The following is a 22,377-nucleotide window of genomic DNA, read 5'->3' on the forward strand; positions in this document are numbered from 1 at the left end:
TAGTATCTGGGTTCGCCTCATGTGCATGCATGGCGAACACTCTGCCCTGGGTTGGCTGCTTCCACTGTGGGCACTCATTTAGCATGTGGTCACTAGCTCCACACTTGAAACAGTTGCCCGACCCATACAAACACTGCCCTGGGTGCTGGCGGTTGCACTTCGGGCACACCGGGTACTCTCCCGGCCACTAAGGAGCCTTCTGCTGAGAACAGGGCCCTTGCCTTTCGATGGTCCCTTATAAGGCCTCTTCCCTTGCTGCCCTTGGTAAGGCTTCTTAAATGGGAGTCGTTGTTGATGCTGTTGCGGTTGCTGTGGGACCTGATAGGGCCTCTTGCCCTGCCTGTCGTTATCGATATCCCGCTGATCCTGTTCTGCCGCAAAAGCTCTAGACACGGCAATTACGTAAGTAGTAGGACCAGCAACGCGGAGGTCACGGCACAAGATCGGCCGTAAACCATCCATGAAATGCCTCAACTTTGCCTGGATATCATTCGCAATGAGGGGTACGAAGTGACACCCCCTCTCAAACTAACAAATTCTGCAACACTATTGTCACCCTGTCGCAGCGTCATGAATTCCCGGGTTAACCTGGATCGTACTTCTTCAGTGAAGTACTTGGAGTAAAAGATCTCCTTGAAGCCATTCCATGATAGTGTCAGCAAGTTTACTGACACGGACGCACTCTCCCACCACAGTCTGGTGTCCCCTGACAGAAGGAACGTATAGCACCTGACCCTATCTGCATCGGTCAGCTCCATGAAATCAAAGATTACTTCGATGGACTTGATCCATCCCTCAGCTATCATCGGGTCAGTGGTACCCGAAAACTCTTTCGGACTCATCCTCCTGAATCTTTCATACACGGCCTCAGGTTGGGGCCTCGCCCTTGCATCTGCTGTTGCCTTGTTTTCCGCTAATTGTGCGAAGAACTGAGTCATACCAGCAAGCATCTGAGCTTGCATATCCAGAGGTGGAGGTGGAGGATTGGCCCCCTCCTCATTTCGGGCCTCTCTGTCCTCTTCCCTTGCTTCTCGGTCAATCAAGCATCTAGGAGGCATACTGTTCCAATATATTTCCCAACATGTAAACCCAATGTGCATGAATATAATAACAATAGCATAGGATGCACGTAATTTGAACTAAAACGTGGACATGCTGAAATCAGAACTTCATGCTTACTACATAACATAAATTTAAAACTTTAAAACTTAAAGACTTGAGGTGTGACTTCGTGAGCTTCTTGCGACTGGCAGTAGGCGTAACCCTTTACAAGAACACCGCTCTGATACCAACTGTAATGTACCGTACTTTTACTACTAAAAAAAAATTTGCGGAAAAATTTAAAATTTTCTTAAACATAAAATCCCCTTTTAAATTGTTATCAGATACAAAGTTTGCTAAAGAATTACTTGTTCAAAGCATCATAAATCAAGACATAAAATCAGAGTTTTTGATCACTTCATAAAAATTTCAAAACGTGGGCGGTCCTCGGGTTTAGCCTCCCGCTCTGTCCAAGCTTGCTCCTTGGTCCCCACCTCCAGCCTCCTCATAAACATCCTCACCCGCATCGATCAAGCCTACTGAGTCTAAAGACTCAACATGTATAAACTGGGAATAACGAATAATACATATTAAAACCATATGCAGCTTAAAAATAAAACATACATACTTGAAACTTGAACTTGAAGTAACCTTGAACATTCATACTTAACATAGACGTGCCATAACATAAAAACTTTCATAAACATGCTTGCATACTTGTACATACATAAACATACATAAACTTCATTATTTTGCGTAGAGATATGTTTCAATGCAAGTGACCCATATCATAATCGCCTGATCAGACTAAACCACAGTACTGGGATGACAGGGGCGAACCCACTGCCACATACATGAGATCCCCATTCATGCTTTAACGGGTGGATTGGTCCCCGTTCATGCTTTAATGCTTTCCAATCCAGATCTAAATCCATTCATGCTTTAACGGGGTGGGTTGGTCCCCGTTCATGATTTAACACTTTCAAACCCCATTCATACATTGGCCACAAGACATTTCGCAAACCTCAAAAACTTGAAAATATTTTCTTTGCACGTCAAACATACTTACTTGGCGTTGAGGGATTCGTTGGACTTCGATTGGGGCCGTTCCTGCACAAACTAACTGAATTCAAAATACTTAACTTGCATTGCTTAGACGTAGGTACTCATGCTCACCACCAACCTCCATAAATAACTTAAAACGTTCTAAAACACTCGAGAATTGACCTCATTTAAATCAATGTACTAAACCCTCACACGAAATCCCAAAGCAAACAATTAAGTTTTCCCAAAACATGAAGTGCACGGGCCCTGGGACTGGGTCCGTGTATGGGTCCGTGTGTGTGCGCAAAGAAAGTACCAACAAAAGGAGGGGACACGGACCCCGTGCCCAGGTCCGGCTCCAGGTGCGTGTAGACTCGGTAAAATCTGTCGTGCAGAAGGGGAAAGCACGGACCCCATGCCAAGGTCCGTGTAGGGGTCCGCGTAGGCTCGCAAAAATGGCACCAAGGAGAAAAAGAAGGCACGGACCCCGTGCCAAGGTCCATGTCCGTGTACCTGCGGGAAGTGCAAACTCACGAAATTCCAACACATGCTATGCTTCTCATTCTAGACTCGATTGTACGGACCATGAACCGACACCCCGAGACCCATCCTAGCATGCCATAACATCGACCCAACTTCGTACAAGCACCCAAAGCAACGATTTCCACCCTACGACACATACAATTCAAAAACGTGGCAATTGACACCAACTTGTTTCCTACGACTTCGAATGCATTCAAGTACCTATCGACACTAAACGACATATCAAATGACATCCCATCATCATACTACGCATACCTAGATGCAGCAACGATCACCCGTCGATCTCCAACGAAGCCTGCAACAATAAAATCTCAAAAACACATCAATACATAATTTTCTGAAAAACGAAGTTTGAGCAGTCCCACGAAAAACGTCATATCTCACTCAATTTTCATCCAAAAATTTCGAATTTACTGTCAAATCGAAGGAATTGAAAAGTTCTACAATTTTTGTGTTGAACGTTTTCTCAAAAACGCGACCAAAAAATCGCAGTAATTAAAAATACAGCAAAAAAACGAAAATTTTAGATCTAAAATGGTTTCAAAAGTGTTCTAAACGTATTTGCTCAAACTCCTACGCATCGCACATGTATTTTACACATAAATAACAACACAACGCATAATATGACGAGATCGATGCAGCAATAATAGAATATACGTGCCTTTTGATGATTTGAAATACCGTAACGATGATACCGAAGCGGAGATGGCGTGAGGGTTGATCCGGGACGAACGTGGCGCTAAAATCATTGAAGAAACTGAACAAAACTTGCTGGAAATTTAGAGGAGAGGGCGGCTGCACTAGTTCTCCAATAACCCTAGTGTTTTCTCTCTTTAAAAAAAAATCTGAAAATAAGATGTGTAGGGTGTGTTGTGTGTTTTAGTGTGTGTAAAAATGTGTAAGTGTGTGTAACGTGTGTGTGGGTTTTAATTAGGAGAAATTAGTGCTAAATTAACTAATTAAAATACTAATTAAAGGTTAACACACACTAATTTAGTCAAACTCCTCAATTAAAATAATTACTTTCTAATTTTGAAAGTTCTAAACTCTTAAATTACTAACTACATAAATAAGGTTTTTTTTAAATACTAAAATCTTAATAAATTATTTAAAATACCCTGTAACCAACTTAAAATAAAATAACACATTTTAAAATTGCCAAAAATCGTCCCCGGTCTCATCTCCTCGATCCCACCTCAAATAATCGCATGAAACATGAACTCGAAAAAAACATTTTAACGTGCATCTCAAAAACATGAATAATTTAAAAATAATGCATTTAAATAAATCATGCATGGTTACAACTAAATTTAAACTTAAATAAATGCATGGGATATACGTGTACTGAATTAGGGCATCACAACAACTTTTTAAGATGAACTGGATGAAGGAGCTGAATTCTTGGTTGCTGGTTGTTGATCTTGAGTTAGTTCAATTGAATTTTTGGTGGATTTCTCTCTTTGTGTCAACTGAAATCAACAGCTATTGGCCTATCTCCTAGAACTTGACTTGCATTTGGAAAAAACTCAAATCTACACCCAGCTGTGTGAACGTAGCTCTATCATCGTGGGCATTTGGACATGTTGGATCATAGTTCATCTTCAGCTCTTCACATATCAGAGTCAGTTTCTTAATGCGCATGAGATTGTAAAAGCAGTCCCCTGTTCCAATGCATCAGTGACTGATATAGCTTTCATGACCATTTTCTCAAGAGCAATAAATTTTTTTAGTGTCTCTTTTTATTCTTCAGTTTCCTGGCCAGAGTTACTGTTAGAAATTGATATCATTCATAATATAATTCGGTCTTGCTTTCAGTATATTCATGTACCTCATCCATTAAAGGATCTATCTGAGTTTGTACAGCAGACAGAGGTATGAGTTGTTCAGCTTCTTCCATCTTTTCTTTGACTTTTCTTCAATGTTTGAAGAGTTAGAAGATTCTAGGACAGATCTGATACATTTGTTAGGATCCCTGATTACTACTCTTTTGGGCCTAGCTACTGGTAGAATAGTAGGGGGAGTAACTAATTGAAGAGGAGCAGCTATTCCAACCAGAGTCATCTTTTCTGTAGGCTTAGTATAAATGTCGTTGTGAGTTTTATTAGCAGTGGATTTCTGGACATGGACTTTGATTTCCTTCTTTTTCTCCTTCTCAGAATATACTGATGTCAGTTTGTTTGGCGAGATATTGGTTTGGTTTTAATGGTTATGGATTTCTTGACTGGTGGAGGAGGTGTATCTTCAGTATCACTTTGATGAACGATCAACTTCCTCTTAGACTTGGGCTTGCCAGCCTTAGACTGACCAGTTTTGGCTTTGGGAGCATCATCAGTCTTGTATGGTGTCTTGAACTCATTTTTTACGTCTGTTGGGTGACTTGAAATCAATTAAGCAGTAAGATCTTTTGGTCTCAGATTGAAGATAGATGGTGCATCCAACATTCTTGTTGAAACATATATTTATTAATGTGCGAGAAATTTTTTTTTAAAAGCTCACATTTCGAAATTCCCATTTAAATATTTTTCATGCATGCAACACTAATGAAAATATATCATTTAAAAATAATCGTAAATATTTGACAGTAAAAATGGAGCAGTTTAAAATGACCAAGCTCATCCAAAAAAATATGCGTTAACATAAACGAGTAAAAATATTAAAAATCAACAGCGCATAAAAACCAGTGTAAAAAAATGCTCATGTTCTCTCAAAACTCATAATAACATCATGTGCGGAAGAAATGGGTCCTCGGATCGTGCTCGCACATCCATTCCTAACGCCTTAGAGTTCGGAACCTCCAGTCCCCTCATAAACATGCTCACCTGCATCACACAATTCTGGTGAGTCTAAAGACTCAACACACCTGTACCAGAAATAACAAGTACATATACTTAGCATACAACAGTGAAAATATACTGTAATCAACACACCTTTCATGCACTTAAAAAGCTTAAATGCAGATGTGCCATATGAAATCATTATACGTCAAAACTGCTCACCATTAGCATCATTCATCATTATACATAATTTTCTTTGGTGAATTCAGTACATTAGTTGTGACTGTCGTACATCATTCATCATTTACGATAGATCCATCATACCTAGAACTGCGGTACCCGGCGGCTGTTAGACATCAGGGACAGTATTAACCATCCACTGTGCCTAGGCCTCATCATCAGCATTTACATATACATCTTAAGCATTTGCATATACTTCGATAGCCACAGCTAATTCTCATCCTTCAAATATCATCATTTTCATCACTTATCAAAATAATGCACATGCGTAAATTTTCTTAAAATCAAGCATGCAACGTATATTTCATAAGTTCATAAAAATCATGATCATGATGCATAAATATTAAAAAAAACATGATAAATTTGTGCTAAGGGCACTTTCAGGACTAAAATCTCACCTTGGGTGCGAAATGACCATTTTGCCCCTGGAAACCCAAAATGACCATTTTACCCCTGGACCTCTAAATTCCGACCCGAAGTTTACCAAACTCATTAAAACACCCCAAAATATATTTATAAGCATTATTAGACGTAAAATCGAGCCCGTTTCAAAACTAAAACGATTCGTTTTAAAACTTGAACCGGGTCTCGGTTTTAACCCGAATCGAACCGAACCGAACCGAAACGAAACTTTACCCAATTTCACCCAACTTATTACCACACCTTATAAATATATTAACAGCCCTAGAAACATCAATACCAGTCCCTTAAACCCCTCGACCTAGCACCATAGGCTGCTGGAAAAATACTGCGTGTAACACATCGAAACCCTAGCCGCCCTACTTCCCACAACCATCAATCCTAGCCTTTAACCAATGGGACCACCCACTAGCCAACCTCACCTAGACCACCTTAGGATCCCTCTGGAACCACGAGACTAACGGCCAAAGCCCCATGCAGCCCATAACTATGCACACGATCGCTAGCTACCTCGAAGCTCGGCCGAGACCAACACACACAACCCTCAACCATGCGGCCTCTACCCTAGCCCTAGCCATGCTTGAGCCACCCTAGGCCATGGTTGAGACCCATTAGGACCTGGTCCCGGGCTAAGGACATACCTTGCACAGTCGAACCTCCCCAACTCCCGATCTACTCCACAACAAGATTCGGCCGAATCTTAGCTCCCAAAACCTTCGGCCACCTGCACTCAATCTCGACCCTAGCACCAAGTTCCTTAAACAGTGACATGTTTCAACCCTCTAGCATCAGATACCAACAGCCCCTTGCACAAGGATCACAAAAAACGTGAGTTGGATAAAAAAGAACGAGGATTTCTTGAACCATTCGAAGAATAAACATAAAAATCATGCATGGACCGAGCATTAACATGAATGGCACGCATAACAACATATATGTAGCGTAAATGATGCGGAAATAAAGGTACTTGGTGTTCCTTGAAGAATTATGCTAAAAAACTAGGAGATTTGCGCGTCGGGGAGGCACAAGAAGAGCGGAGAAGGAGGCTTTGTTGAAAGAAACGATTGAGGAAACATTTTGCTGTTGCTGTATCTCACGAGAAGGCTGCTGGAGAAGGAGGGTGGACGGCTGCTGTCGTTAGGTTTAGGTTTAGGGTAGGCTCAAGAATTAAATAAATAGAAAATACCACACAATTGGGCCCTTAATAAACTTTAAAGAGTTTAAAAAGAGTCTCGAGCCCACCAAGCGTAAAAATAGTCTCATCAAGCTCAAACACACTCCCAAAAAAAAATTTCATGAGGTAAGTTTTTGAGAATATTGTCCGAGCCCTCAAAAAATACTCTGATTTGATAAAATTTTTTAACCGAATAAAAATATGCTCCGGCAAGTAAAAATATCCAACAAAGCACATTTCTTGAAAAATACACTTAAAAAAACTCATATTTATTAAGAAAAATTAAACATGTAATAAAAAATTATTTTCCTGATAAATCTCCGGTCTCCGTTCCTCGATCGAGCGCGAAATGCATCTAGAAATCATAATGCATGAACTTTTAAAATAATCATAAAATGAATCCTATTATGCAAAAATGATGCATTAAATGCATAAAAATAAATAAACACATCATTTAAATTTACCCTAGATTGCATCCATTCAGGTTTCGTAAATTTAATTTCCTGGACCTTACAAATCCCTCTTTAAATAAAATTTTGTCCTCGAAATTAAAACATACCGAATAACTCCGGGTAGCGACTCCTCATCTCGGTCTCCGTCTCCCATGTGGCTTCTTCCTCGGAATGATTCAGCGACTTGACTTTGACCATGTGGATCACCTTGTTCCGAAGCCTCTTCTCATCTCTGTCCAGTATCTGATTAGGTTTCTCCTCAAATGACAGATGCAGTGTGATAGGATCGGTTAAGGGTGGAAGAGTGTTTAGAAAGGGGGCAGAGGGGGTTGAATAAACACTCACAATTTTCACAACCTTTTCGAGTGGAGAGTCAGTTTAGTGATAAACTAGTACTCGGGAATCTTGTAAGTTAATATCAATCAGTTAACAATAAAAGTGCGTAAATAAACTGACTGATAGATATAATAAAAATTGAAATAAGAAAACACGAGTTTTTATGGATGTTCGGAGATTTCAAACACTCCTACGATATTCACTAAAAGACTTTGATCGATACAAACAGTTGTACAGACCCACTTCAGTTATGAACTTAACAATGACAAACTGAAATTCTTACTTACAAAACAATTTACAGTACTCAACTGGACTGAAATAACTTAGCACAACCGATCTCTTCAAGATCAAGTATTATAACAATAATGGTTTGTGCTTGTAAGCTCAAAGTATAGCTTTGAATGCTATGAATGTATACAATAAGAGTGAGCAAAGATTTCAGCAGTGTAACGGTATATCAATTTCGTTGATTCAGATTCAGAGTTGAGATTTAGAGTGTTGTGTTTCTCAGCTGCTCTTCTCTGCTATTTATAGGTTTTGCCTCCAACGATAATATTAAATCCAATTTGAAACTCTCTATCCGTTGTTTGCCACGTCAACATTCGTCTGACAATCGTACACTGTAAATTTTCTGACATGCGGCTATCCCACTACTTGTTGCAGTCAGCTTTTGTGTAGTTGTTGGTTGAATGTCATTTTCCTTAACTGATGACGTGTATAGCTGAAGGATCAGCTGATATAATACAGCTGATAAGCTTACATTTGATTGTAGTAACTGATCAGTTCCAACTGATCAGTCAGTTGTCTGCGTAGTTCAGTTTGCTAGTAGTAACTGATCAGTTTCAACTGATCAGACGTTGTCTTCGAGAAACTGTGCACTAATCTTCAATTATAAACAATCGATAGTTTGCATATTTTAGATCAGTTTCTTTCAGTCTTCTTGATCAGTTAGTTCAATCTAATAAACGCTCTGTTTGTCAAACTTCCGAAATTCAATTTCCAACAATTTTCCCCTTTTTGGTGTTTGACAAAACTTAGAAAATAAGAACTGATGAACTGAACTCATTGTAAATAAAATAATCTTTTATTGACAACCCTTTCAATGTACAAATTCGTAAAAAGAATGAAAGAATAAAAGAATCTTAAGAATCTTCTAACTTACTAAAATAATCTTCAAAATCGGTCAAATAATCTTCTATTTCTTATTGATCAACTTTGTAGATTGCTCCAACTGATATTTTCCTTCTTCTTCCTCCTTTTTGTCAAACCCATCAATCTTTTTGGATAACATACGGACTTCTGAGGAGAGGGTTGATACTGTATTCAACAGGATTTCTTGCAGCAAATCCATTCTTTTAGAAACAGTGTTTTCCAAAAAATCAAGACGTCTTGTAACCAAGGCTTGAGTTTGGAAGTGAGCTTCAGCTGACGCTCTGTCTTTTCGAAGTTCTTCCATTTGGAAAAATAATGATGTTACATCCTTTTGGATTTGCTGTAGTCTTCCCATGGTATTCTCCTTTATAGAGTCGAACCTCATAGTGTGCAAAAATTGGGTTGACTTGATATCAGAAATTGAGGTCATTACACCGACAAGGTTGGTCTGATAGCCTGAATTTCTTCAAACAAAGATTCAGTTTCTATTGATATACTTGGAGATATGGCCTCAGAAGCTTTTGGTTCCTGCTCCTGGTTCTCTTGATTGAAGATCACCAAGGCCTTGTCAGTTGTTCCAGTTTCAAGATTGACCATTTCCGAAGTATCATCTAGTATAGCTTCCTGTTGAAGCTGTGGAGAAGAAGAGAGATTCGGAACAGCAACGGAACTAGAAGGCTCTTAAGTTGGTTGATCAGATGAAATAGTAGCTGGTTCTTCAGTTGGTTGCTCAGCTGATTCAGAAAAAAGTTCTTCAGTTGTTTGAACAACTGAAACTTTTATTGGCTCTCCAGCTGGCACCTCTTCAGTTAATGTTTGTTCAGTCATGGTAGATGACTGAACTGCCTCTTCAGTTCCTGTAATAACTGCATGTTCAGTCGTGGCAGTCGACTAAACTATCTCTTCAGTCTGTTGAAAAGTAGCTTGTGAGACTGGCTTGTTAGTTGCGAATAGTTCTTCAACTGCTTCTGTATTAGTCTGTTGAATATCAGAGGCAACTGATTTAATAACTTCATCAATGTTTGCCAATGACAATTCAGCATCAGTATAAAGATGAAGTCCTTCAGTTGAGGATGGAGGAGCAGTAGTTGACGGTTGCAATCCTCTGAAGAAGGAGCAGTTACTTGCTCAGAAGATTCAGCAACTGGTTCCTGGGATGGCTTTTGCGTTTGAACTGATTGTTCAGCTAGTTCGTCTTATGAAATATCTTGGGAATCTGCTGGAATGATCAGTTCTTGATCTAATTCTCAATGCTAAATCTCCATCTGCAGTGAAATAAGATCCGAGTCCAACCGATATTGCCCACAATGGAGTAGCCTGGATCGGCTGTTCAGCTCCAGATAGTAACAGCCTCTCAGTTGGGATGGTGCCCACAATGATTGCTGGTTTTGTCTTCAGAGTTCTGGGCTTCTTGGCGATCTTAGGAGAAGAAGTGTCTTTTCAGAATCAGTTTCACTTAAAATCAGTTTACATTTGATTGTCTTTTTCTGATCTGTTTTCTTGGCTTTCTTCACTGGTTTGTGAGCCTCCTTCGTCCCATCTCCTTTTTCACCTTAATAAAGTTTTGAGAAGAGATGTCAAGCCTGAGCTTCGGCAGCTGAACACTCTTGTCATTGATTATCACTAATTTGGATGACCTCTCGGAGGAGTCACCCACTAAGCCCTTGCTTTTAAGCAGATAGCTGAGCGGCACAGCAAATCCCTTTGATTTTTTTGCAGACTGAAACATGTTTTTAAGAAGGGTGAATATGATACCTTTCGAATTCACTCTTTTTCCAGCCAAGATAGCAGTCATGACTTGAAATTTCTCTAGAGTGAGAGCAGCAAATGATCCAGCTTTATCAAGTAGCCATTTGGCCACGATGTCCACCAGCAACTGGATTTCTGGCTTCAGTTACTTTTTAGGATCGAAAACTTTGATTTTTATAGTCCATCAGCTGATAAGAGAGTCTGCATCTCCTCTACAATAGAAATTTTCACATCAGAGATATTGGCCATACCATCAGTTGGCAGTTGAAAGAAGTTGCTGAAGGAGTCTTCTTCTATTATCAGCAACTGATTGTTGATGGTGGTAGAGATGTTGTCATCAGTGGAAATGAACCCATTTGCATAGATATTTTGAATCTCTTTTGGATAAATTCCTTGGGAAGAAAGTCCCAAAATGTCTTGAGTCCAGCAGTCTCTAGTTTGAGAAACATATTCTTGTTGTCCTCGCCTGGACAGTCATGAACGAATCAAAGTCGATTGACATTGCATTCAACATGTATGCCGGAACTTGATTTGTCATTGCTGAAGGATTGGTTATCTGCAAGAAAGAAAGTTTTGTGTATTGATTTGCTCTGTAAACTGAAATGCGCGTAAAGGAAAATTGAAGTGAGGCGGGGATAAGTACATATGTATGTGACTGTTCAAATTTCTGGACACTTGTCAGTCCAAAAAACTTGAATAAAATCGAGTGTACATGTGATGAAAACGTGTGTAAAATTTAAATGGACTATGTGGGTCCACATTTTAAACCACTATTCATTGAAAGACATGCATTAAATGCGTAATTATCAGTCACATCACTTATTATGGAATATTTATCGATTTATTAGTTAACTTATTGGAGAAGATCAGTTAGGTCAACAACTGAATGATCAGTTGTAAGCTGAGTCATTTCAGTTGAATATCAACTGACTATTGTCTTCCCAGTTAATCCTTTTAGTTCGATATTCCCCCTCAATAAATGCATATTAATAAAAGAAAAGATATGAGAAGCTTAGTCTGAATAAGTTGAAGGGTTTGCAGTTGACTAGTGTCTCTTCGTCTTCTTCTATTTCTTCAATATTAGTCTGTCTATAAATAAGAGCAAAGTCATTAGATAATAATAGTTAAACACTGATGGATAGTTCAAGTAGTTCAACATCCCTCCTTCATTAACACCTAGCCGTTTGGAGAGATTGAAGGAATCTATTGAGGAACTCGTCTTTTCAAAGGTCATGTCCACTTGGACCAAGATACACAAGCTTCAGACCATTCAACGTGATGGATTAGTTGCTACTGCTAACCAGAGGGCAACTGCAAGAATGTATAAGAGGCGTCTTGAAGTCAACCATACTTCAGATCTTGCCACTGATGATGGTCTTATCCAGCTGATGCTTATGAAGGGATGTGCTGGAAAAGATTTCTTCTTTAGAAAGCTTCAGAAGAAATAGATGTCATGAATTATTTATTTGGCTATCCCTTTGGCAAGATGCCGCTGAAAGGGAATTGAATTGTGTAATTTGGATAAAATTTTATCAATAAAATTGATGTTTCGATTCATTGATCTTTCATTATCTGCATATGAACTGATATCAGTTGATAAACAATTATCTAACTGAAGATGGCTAATTGAATAGTTAATAACTGATATTTGACTAACTGAACAGAAATTAACAACAACTAAAATAACAACAATATCATTGATATAATTAAGACAAATAAATTAAACCAAGAATATTGCGAAAATGAGAAAACTTAGTTTCTGGTAGAGGTTTGGTGAAGATGTCAGCTGCTTGTTGTTCAGTTGATATGTATTCCAGCCTTATTGCTTTGTTCAGAGCATGATCTCTGATGAAGTAATGCCTGACATCGATATGTTTGGTCCTAGAGTGTAGAACTGGATTGTATGTAATTGCAATCGTGCTTGTATTATCACAAAATATTGGTGATTCTTTTGCAATGACGCCATAGTCCTTAAGTTGTTGCTGAATCTAGATCAGTTGTGCACGGCAGCTTCCAGCAGCCAGGTATTCTGCTTTAGTTGTAGAAGTTTCTCTGGTTGTTTGCTTCTTGGTGACCATAAAAGCATTATGTCTCCTAGAAACTGACATGATCCACTGGTGCTTTTACGATCTATCTTACATCCTGCATAATCTGCATCTGAATATCCAATTAAACTGAAAGAAGAATCCTTAGCATACCATAAGCCCACATTTTATGTGCCTTTAAGATATTTTAAAATGCGTTTGGCAGCTGTAAAATGTGATTGCTTAGGATCTGCCTGAAATCTAGTACACATATAAACAACAAATACAATATCAGGACGAATAGCAGTTAGGTACAATAATGAACCTATTAAACCTCTATAAAGTGTCGTCTCAACTTATATTCCCCCTTGATCCTTGTCTAGTTTGATTGATGAACTCATAGGAGTACTTGCGGCTGAACATGTTTCCATGCCAAATTTCTTAAGTAATTCCTTAGTATATTTAGTCTGACTGATAAAAATACCAGTTTCCAGTTACTTCACTTGCAGACCGAGGAAAAATTTCAGTTCACCCATCATACTCATCTCGAATTTTTCCTGCATTAATTTGACAAATTTCTCACATAATTTGGGGTTAGTTGACCCAAAAATATTATCATCAACATATATTTGCCCAAGTAAAATGTAATCATTCTTTGAAAATTTGAACAGAGTCTTATCAACTGATCCAACAGTAAAATCATGATCAGTTAGGAATTTTGAAAGAGTTTCATACAAAGCTCTTGGAGCTTGTTTAAGACCATATAAGGCTTTGTTCAAATGATAAACATGATCAGAAAGAGAGTGATTAAAAAAACCTGGTGGTTTTTCAACATTTATTTCTTCCTGCAACTGACAGTTCAGAAATACACTCTTTACGTCCATCTGGTAGACTTTAAAATTCATGAATTGAGGCATAAGCAAGGAACATTCTGATTGCTTCTAGTCTTGCAACTGGTGCATAAGTTTCATTGTAATCTATTACTTCGTCTTGCCTATATCCTTGTGCTACAAGCCTCGCTTTATTGCGCACAACTGAACCATCTTCGTCCAGTTTGTTTCTATATACCCATTTTGTACCAATAATGGTTTTAGAAACTTGTCTTGGAACTAAGTTCCAGACATTATTATAGGAAATTCATTTAGCTCTTCTAGCATGGCATTTATCCAGTTAGGATCAGCAAGAGCTTCATCAATTTCTTAGGTTCCAGTTTGGAAACAAAAACTGAATGAATAAATAAATTAAACATTTGATTCTGAGTTCTTACCGAATCAGATGCATTACCTATCACCAATTCTGGTGGATGTGATTTCTTCCATCTGTACTCTGCATTTGTTGCATCCATCTCAGCAAATACTTCGGTTGTCCATTGAATATTTTCTTCAGTTTCAGTTGTTGCTGTATCAGTTGGTAACTGAGTATTATCATTTTGCTCCACCAACTGATTATCAGTAACAGTTTCTTGTTCAACTGATTGATCCAGCACTTCTGGTTCTGGTGTTTGAAGGAAATTTTGATTATTGTGATTCTCTTCTTCAGTATCATCCTCCAAACTAATATCTGTAAAGTGATCAACTAGATCAACTGGATCAGTTGGCTTATCAGTTAGCACAGATTCATCAAATATAATATGAATAAAATCTTCTATATTAAAAGTGCATTAGTTAAAAACTCTGTAAGCTTTACTAACTGATCGAATACCCAAGAAATATTCCCTCTGAGGATTTAGCATCTAAAGTTTTTAAATGATTTTTGTCATTATCAAGAATAAAACATCCACAGCCGAATATTTTGAAATAAAAAACCACGCTTTTGCGTCCATGCCAGATCTCATATGTTGTTTGCAAATGATTCTTATTAATCATTGATCTGTTCTGAGTGTAACATGCAGTGTTTACTGCTTCTGCCCAAAACCTCTGAGAAATACCACAATCAAAAAGTATTGTTCTAGCAGCTTCTTTAAGGGTCCGATTTATTCTCTCAGCTACACCATTTTGCTGAGGAGTTCTTGCTGCTGAGAGCTCATGCTTGATCCCAGTATTTTCTAAAAATTGTGAATGATTTTGATTGATGAATTCAATCCGTCGATCAGAACTTATTCGATCAATCCCAACTGATTTTTCATTTAATAATCTTTTGAAAAGCTTAAACAGTTGTGCATCAGTTTGGTCTTTGGATTTAAGAAAAATAACCCAAGTAAATCTTGAAAAATCATCCACAACTACTAAGTTGTATTTTATTCTCCATAAGCTCATGACTGGTATAGGACCAAAGAGATCCATATGTAGCAGTTCTAAGCATCGGGAAGATTACTTACAAACCTTGTTTTTAAATGAAAATTTTACTTGCTTACCAAAAAGACATGCTGAACAAATTTTATCTTTTGAAGAATCTATTTTGGGCAAACCAGTTACAAGATCATGATTACTCAGATAAGCAATAGGTTTAAAGTTTAGGTGGTTCAACCTCTTATGCCACAACCAGTTTTTGGAAGATTTGGATGCTATAAAACAAACTGGTGAATAAGGTTGATCAGTTCAACTGACTTTGTAGGTATTCCCACAACGATTAGCAGTTAGGATGACCTCATCAGTTGAGTCTCTAACTGAGAAAGTGTGTCTGTCGAACTGAACCGAGAATGTATTTTCGTATAACTGAGTGATGCTAATCAAGTTTTCAAATTCTCAACTAGTAAAACATCATTGATAGTAAAATTTCCACGGATAAGCTTACCCTTACCCACAGTTTTATCTTTGGAGTTGTTTCCAAAATTGATGTTTGGACCAGTGTATTTGATCAGTTGGAATAACAAACTTGCATCCCCTGTCATATGGCACGAGCATCCACTATCCAGATACCAAGTGGATTCTTTGTTTTTACCTGTCACCTGCAATCACACACGATATATGATCTTGGTACCCACATCTATTTGGGGTTCTAAATGATCAATCCTTTAGAAACCCAAACTTGGACTAGTCTAACTGAATTTCTAGTTGCTGTGTTCCAGATAGTTTTTCTCGGCTTGTGTGTGCTTGATGTGTAATGTGCAGATGAAGCAATATGAGCTTTATCCTTTTTCAATTGGTTGTTCAACCGATATCTTTTCTGAACTAGCTTGCTGTTATAGTAATTGGAGTAGCCATTTGAATAGTTCAGGTATTTATTGCTGAACCTTTTTGGTGAGTGACTTTGTGGGTCAGTTGAAATTTTTGGGCTATAACCAATACCATATCTTCTAGCCTTGTTCTTATTTTCAATAGGCTGTACAACTGGTTTACTTGGCTCTGGTTGTTCTTGTACCACAACTGATTTTACAAAGTGAATATATTTCCCTTTGTTCATGTTCAATTTTGGTTGAGTATCACTGGTGGAAGTTTCATCTTGGTTACCCTAAACCAGTTTTATCGGTAACTGATTTTTGATTATCTTTTATTTCAGCTAGTGCAACAGATGATTTATTCAATGCCTTAATATGCTCAGTTTGCTTTAAATTCTCAAGCATTAACTGCTGAATCATAGATTGATTCTTGCTTATTTCAGCATTCAGCTCAGCAATCTCCCATTTAAGACTCAACAAATCAACTGATTCGTCAGTTTCAGTTTTATCATCTATGGGATAAGTTTGCTTTGCTATGGCCTTCTCAAAAGATAGGGCAAGCTTGTGATACTCATTGACCATGTCATGAAGTGTAGAAATAAGTTCATCTCGTGTGAAGTTAGTTGAACTAAAGTCAAATACATGTTGACTGGTTGACCCAAGTTCTGTGTCATCAGCCATTAGACACTTGACCACTTCATCATTATCACTTAAGCAGCTCAAGCTTTCAGATTCTGAATCATTACTGTCAGATTCTGCCCATTTGTACTTTCTTTCCTCTGTTAGAAGCACCTCATGCTTCTTTCTGTATGATTCATCCTTAGTTCTTATTTTATGTTCATAAGATTTCTTTCCATTTTCAGTTGAACCTCGACTGTTCTTCTTTGGATTAGGACAGTCAGCAATAGAATGACCAGTTTGCCCACAGTTGTAGCAAGCATTGGGTTCTTCCTTGGAGTTATTTCTTTGATATTGTCTTTGGAAGTTTCCTTGATTTCTTCTCATAAATCTTTCAAATTTTTTGACAAATAATGACATAGCATCATTACTTAACTGATCAGCAGATTTGTCAATTGAACCAGTTGGTTCCAGTTTGACAGCAGTTAGGTCATTTGTATCAGCTGGTGTAGAAGGTTCCCCTTCTCGAGTTTGCAACTCAAACTCGTAGGTTTTTAAATCAGTAAATAAATCATGAAGTTCGACCTTGTTCAGGTCCTTTGATTCTCATATTGCCATGGTCTTAACATCCCATTCCTTGGGAAGACCTCTGACTACTTTCAGTGCTACCTCTTTATTTGAATACACCTTTCCGAGTGTATTCAGTTCGTTTACTATGCTGGTGATCCTTTCATCATATTCATGCATGGATTCTCCAATCTTCATCTTGATATTGTCAAACTTTTGAACTGCAACAGATAGCTTATTCTCCTTGGTTTGCTCATTGCCTTCGTAATACTGAATCAGTTTCTCCCAAATTTCCTTAGCAGTTTTGCACATTTTTATTTTGCTGAAGGTGACTTTATCCAGCGTCTAGTACAAAATAACTTTAGCCACGTTGTCCAAGTTGGCTTTTCCCTTATCTTCAGTGGTCCATTCATCTCGGGGTTTTTAAATACGGTGTGGTGCCCCATCAATTATGGCAACAGCAGTGCTTGCCTTCAATATTTTCATGGGTCCGTCTGTAATAACGTACCACATGTCATCATCTTTTGCAGCTAGATGGGTCTGCATTCTGATTTTCCAATGATCGAAATCTTCTCTAGAGAACATTGAAATTTTGTTGAATGAATACATGATAATCAGTTTGTATATTGGAATATTCAGGAACAAGATTCAACTGCTCTGATACAACTTGATAGGATCGGTTAAGGGTGGAAGAGTGTTTAGAAAGGGGGGTTGAATAAACACTCACAATTTTCACAACCTTTTCGACTGGTGAGTCAGTTTAAAGACAAACTGATACTCAGGAATCTTGTAAGTCAATATCAATCAGTTAACAATAAAAGTGCGGAAATAAACTGACTGATAGATAGAATAAAAACTGAAATAAGAAGACACAAGTTTTTATGGATGTTCGGAGATTTCAAACAATCCTACGTCACCCTTTCTATCACAAGGATATAATATTCACTAAAAGACTTTGATCGATACAAACATTTGTACAGACCCACATAAGTTATGGACATAACAATGCCAAACTGAAACTCTTAGTTACAAAACAACTTACAGTACTCAACTGGACTGAAATAACTTAGCACAACTGATCTCTTCAAGATCAAGTATTATAATAATAATGGTTTGTGCTTGTAAGCTCGAAGTATAGTCTTGAATGTTATAAATGTATACAATAAGAGTGAGCAAAGATTTCAGCAGAGTAACAATATATCAATTCAGTTGATTCGATTCAGAGTTGAGATTTAGAGTGTTGTGTTTCTCAGCTGCTTTTCTCTGCTATTTATAGGCTTTGCCTCCAACGGTAATATTAAATCCGATTTGAAAATTTCTATCCGTTGTTTGCCACTTCAACATTCTTCTGACAATCCTACACTGTAACTTTTCTGACATGCGGCTATCCCACTACTTGTTGCAGTCACCTTTTGGGTAGTTGTTGGTTGAACGTCCTTTTCCTTAACTGATGACGTGTATAACTAAAGGATCAGCTGTTAAAATATAGCTGATAAGCTTACAATTGATTGTAGTAACTGATCAGTTGGAACTGATCAGTCAGTTGTCTGCGTAGTTCAGTTTGCTAGTAGTAACTGATCAGTTCCAACTGATCAGTCAGTTGCCTTCTAGAAACTGCGCACTAATCTTCAGTTATGAACAACCGATAGTTTGCATATTTTAGATCAGTTTCTTTCAGTCTTCTTGATCAGTTAGGTCAATCTCATAAATGATTAGTTTGTCAAACTTTCGAAATTCAGTTTCTAACACCGTGTCAGCTGAAGTGGCGCATAGTTCAGCACATGGGAAGGATTATACATGTACTTCTGCAGCATAGAGACGTGGAACACGTTATGAACTCCCACCAGATTCGATGATAATGCAACTCTATATGCGAGTGTCCCACCATCTCTAGGATCTCAAATGGTCCAATGAATCTAGGGCTGAGCTTGCCCTTCTTGCCGAACCTCATCACACCCTTCATAGGTGCGACATTCACAAAAACATGATCTCCTACTGCGAGCTCAATATCTCGTCGCCTCTAATCTGCATAACGCTTTTGATGGCTCTGGGCAGTTCTCATCTTGTCTCGAATCCTGCCCACTAACTCTGTTGTCTTCCTGACAATATGCGGACCCAACTCTGCCCTCTCTCCTACCTCATCCCAATACATTGGCGACCTACACTTTCTTCCATACAGTGCCTAGTATGGAGCCATACCGATTGATGCCTCATAACTGTTGTTGTATGAGAACTCCACAAGATGTAACTTTGGCTCCCAGCTGCCCTGGAAGTCGATAATGCAAGCTCGGAGTAGGTCCTCCAGAATCTGAATCACCCTCTCTGACTGACCGTCTGTCTGAGGCTAGAAGGCAGTACTGAATAGCAGCTTAGTATCCAATGCCTGATGTAGACTCTTCTAGAACGCAGACGTGAAACTCGTATCCCTTTCTGACACGATGGACACTAGAATCCCATGCAGTCTGAATATCTCTCTAATGTACAGCTCTGTGTACTAAGTCATGGTGAAAGTCTTCCTGATCGGTAGAAAATGAGCTGATTTAGTCAGCCGATCATCAATAACCGATATGGCATTAAATCTTCTAGTAGTCCTCGAAAGCCCTGTCACAGAATCCATGGTAATGTTCTCCCACTTTCACTCGGGAATAGGGAGTGACCTCAGCTTCCCTTCAGGTTTCTAATGCTCTATCTTGACCTGCTGACAATCAAACACTCGGAAACGAATCGTAGAATATCCCGCTTCATGCCCGATCACCAATAAAGAGTCTCCAAATACTTATACAACTTCGTACTCCCTGGATGGATGGAGTACGGGGTGTTGTGGGCCTCGCTCAAGATACCTGATCTCAAGGAATCTATAGGACCAAGCGTTTTCCGCTTTACCAAAAGCTATAGCTTGTGGTAATGGTGCAACTTAAATCTTTTAAACCGCACAGCAGCTCAAACACCACGGTTCGATCGCTTTACCAAGCAGAGACAATTATTGCACTCAACAATCTCCCTCCCAATAATTGCACTCATTGCAATCATAGGAATCGAACTCGTGACCTTGGCTCTGATACCACTTGCTAGGATCGGTTGATAGGTTGAAGTGTTTACAAAAGAGGGTTGAATAAACACTCACGATTTTTGAATCTTTTCGAATGATGTGTCAGTTCTGTGACAAACTGAAACTAAGAATCTTGTCAGTCAATGACAATCAGTTTAACTGATGACAGTTGATAAAGATAAAAAAATTATATATTAATTAAATGTTTTATAATATAAATATATAGTTTTTATTTTATTAAATGTTTAAATATTATATGTTTTCTAATAAATTGTATAAAATATAAGTTGTTGTGTAATTATAAGTTTTTATTATTTTTTACAGGTTCGATAAAACAAGAATAACCTTGGCGTTGCAAATGAGATTAAAATGATTATTGGACCTGTAGAAAGTTGATGTTAATATCTACAATATTGGTGGCAAGCATGAGATAAAAATCTTCTCACAAGTGGGATCAAATTAAGCAACAAATAAAGTTATCAAAGAAGAGGCAGTTTTATCATGCTCTAGCATTTTGACCATATCTCTCAAATTACTAGGTCAAATGGTTAAAAAAAAATACCACAATTCAAACAACTCAGATATCTACATGTTTTGTTTTATGTGGAGAAGCAAATTTGGATGAGAAGATTTTCAAAAGTGATATGTATTAAAATATTAATTTTTTGGAACAACAATGAAGACTTATGTATAAAAAATATTATTTTATTTGTGGTTGTCTCCCCAAATTTGACTATAAATTGGGGTGCATTGTAATGTATTGAGATATCCCTCATTTTATGAACAAACCTTTGAGTTCATAATATTTTTCTCTTTTTTATTTTTCTTTATTTTTTTATTTAAATATAATTAGCATGTTAAATTCATATTCAAAGTTTTACACTTTGAATAATGAGTAGCAAACTTCCCAAAGTTGAGATGAAAAGGTGAAACTCTTGACATGATAATAAAGTTATTAAAAGGTAAGAATCTATGTTTTATATTATTCAATCATTATTTATTGTTTATGTTATTCTTATTTCTTTAAGTATTATTATACTCTACTTATAAGTGAGAGTTTTGATTTATTGTTGCTATATGTTACACTAAATTCTTGGAACCATTTAAATGTTAGTTTGGTATTACCAACCATTTAAAGTGGATGTCTTGATTTATTATATATGATTATATCATAATATTAATTTCTTGGAACAATTTAAATTTTAGTTTGGTATTACCAACCATTTAAAGTAGATGCCTTGATTTTTTATATATTAATATCATAATATTTATTTCTTGGTACCATTTAAATGTTTGTTTGGTTTTACCAACCATTTAAAGTGGGAACATTGATTTAGTGTTTACAAATATATATATAGCACAATAAATACTTGACAACATTTACAAGTTTTGGTATATATTATATACTTATAAGATAATAATTTATAACATAATATAAATATGATTATTTAATATATATATATATATATATATATATATATATTTTGTAACCATTTTATTAAGTGGATTTCAATAATGTTAATTAATAATAACTTTATTAAAATATCAAGAGTGGATCCTTTAATCTCAGCTACTTAAATTAAAATTTGAACAATTAAAAAAATTACCAATTAAAGATTCAAACTATTAAAAGAAAAAAAAAAACAAAAAGATATTGTAGTGGACTTGTAATTACATTAGCTTCCCTGTGGATACGATATTCGGACTCACCGAATTATACTACTTGTGGACAATTTGCTCTTGGGAGTGCAACAATCAAAGTCGCAACAAGTTTTTTTGCGCCGTTGCCGGGGAAGTATAATTTAATTTCAAATCTATTTAATTTTGTTTATAGTTTATTTTTCTTTATTTGAATTTTTATTGCTTTTGTGTGTTTTTATTCATTTGCATTTGCATTTGCATGAGCATTTGGTCACGTACACTTAGTGGTCGACTCATTCGAAATAACCCTTTAATTTTACAAAACACACTAGTAGAAAAATCGCTTTTTACTTCGCGTATTCAATGAAGTAATAAGGTAGTTAAATGCCGAAGTATATGGACGTGAAGTAATAGATGTACTTTTTACTTCGCATAATAACCGAAGTTGTATGATTG

The sequence above is a fragment of the Primulina tabacum genome, chromosome 3 (genome assembly GCF_025594145.1).
Source record: "Primulina tabacum isolate GXHZ01 chromosome 3, ASM2559414v2, whole genome shotgun sequence".
NCBI lineage: Eukaryota > Viridiplantae > Streptophyta > Magnoliopsida > Lamiales > Gesneriaceae > Primulina > Primulina tabacum.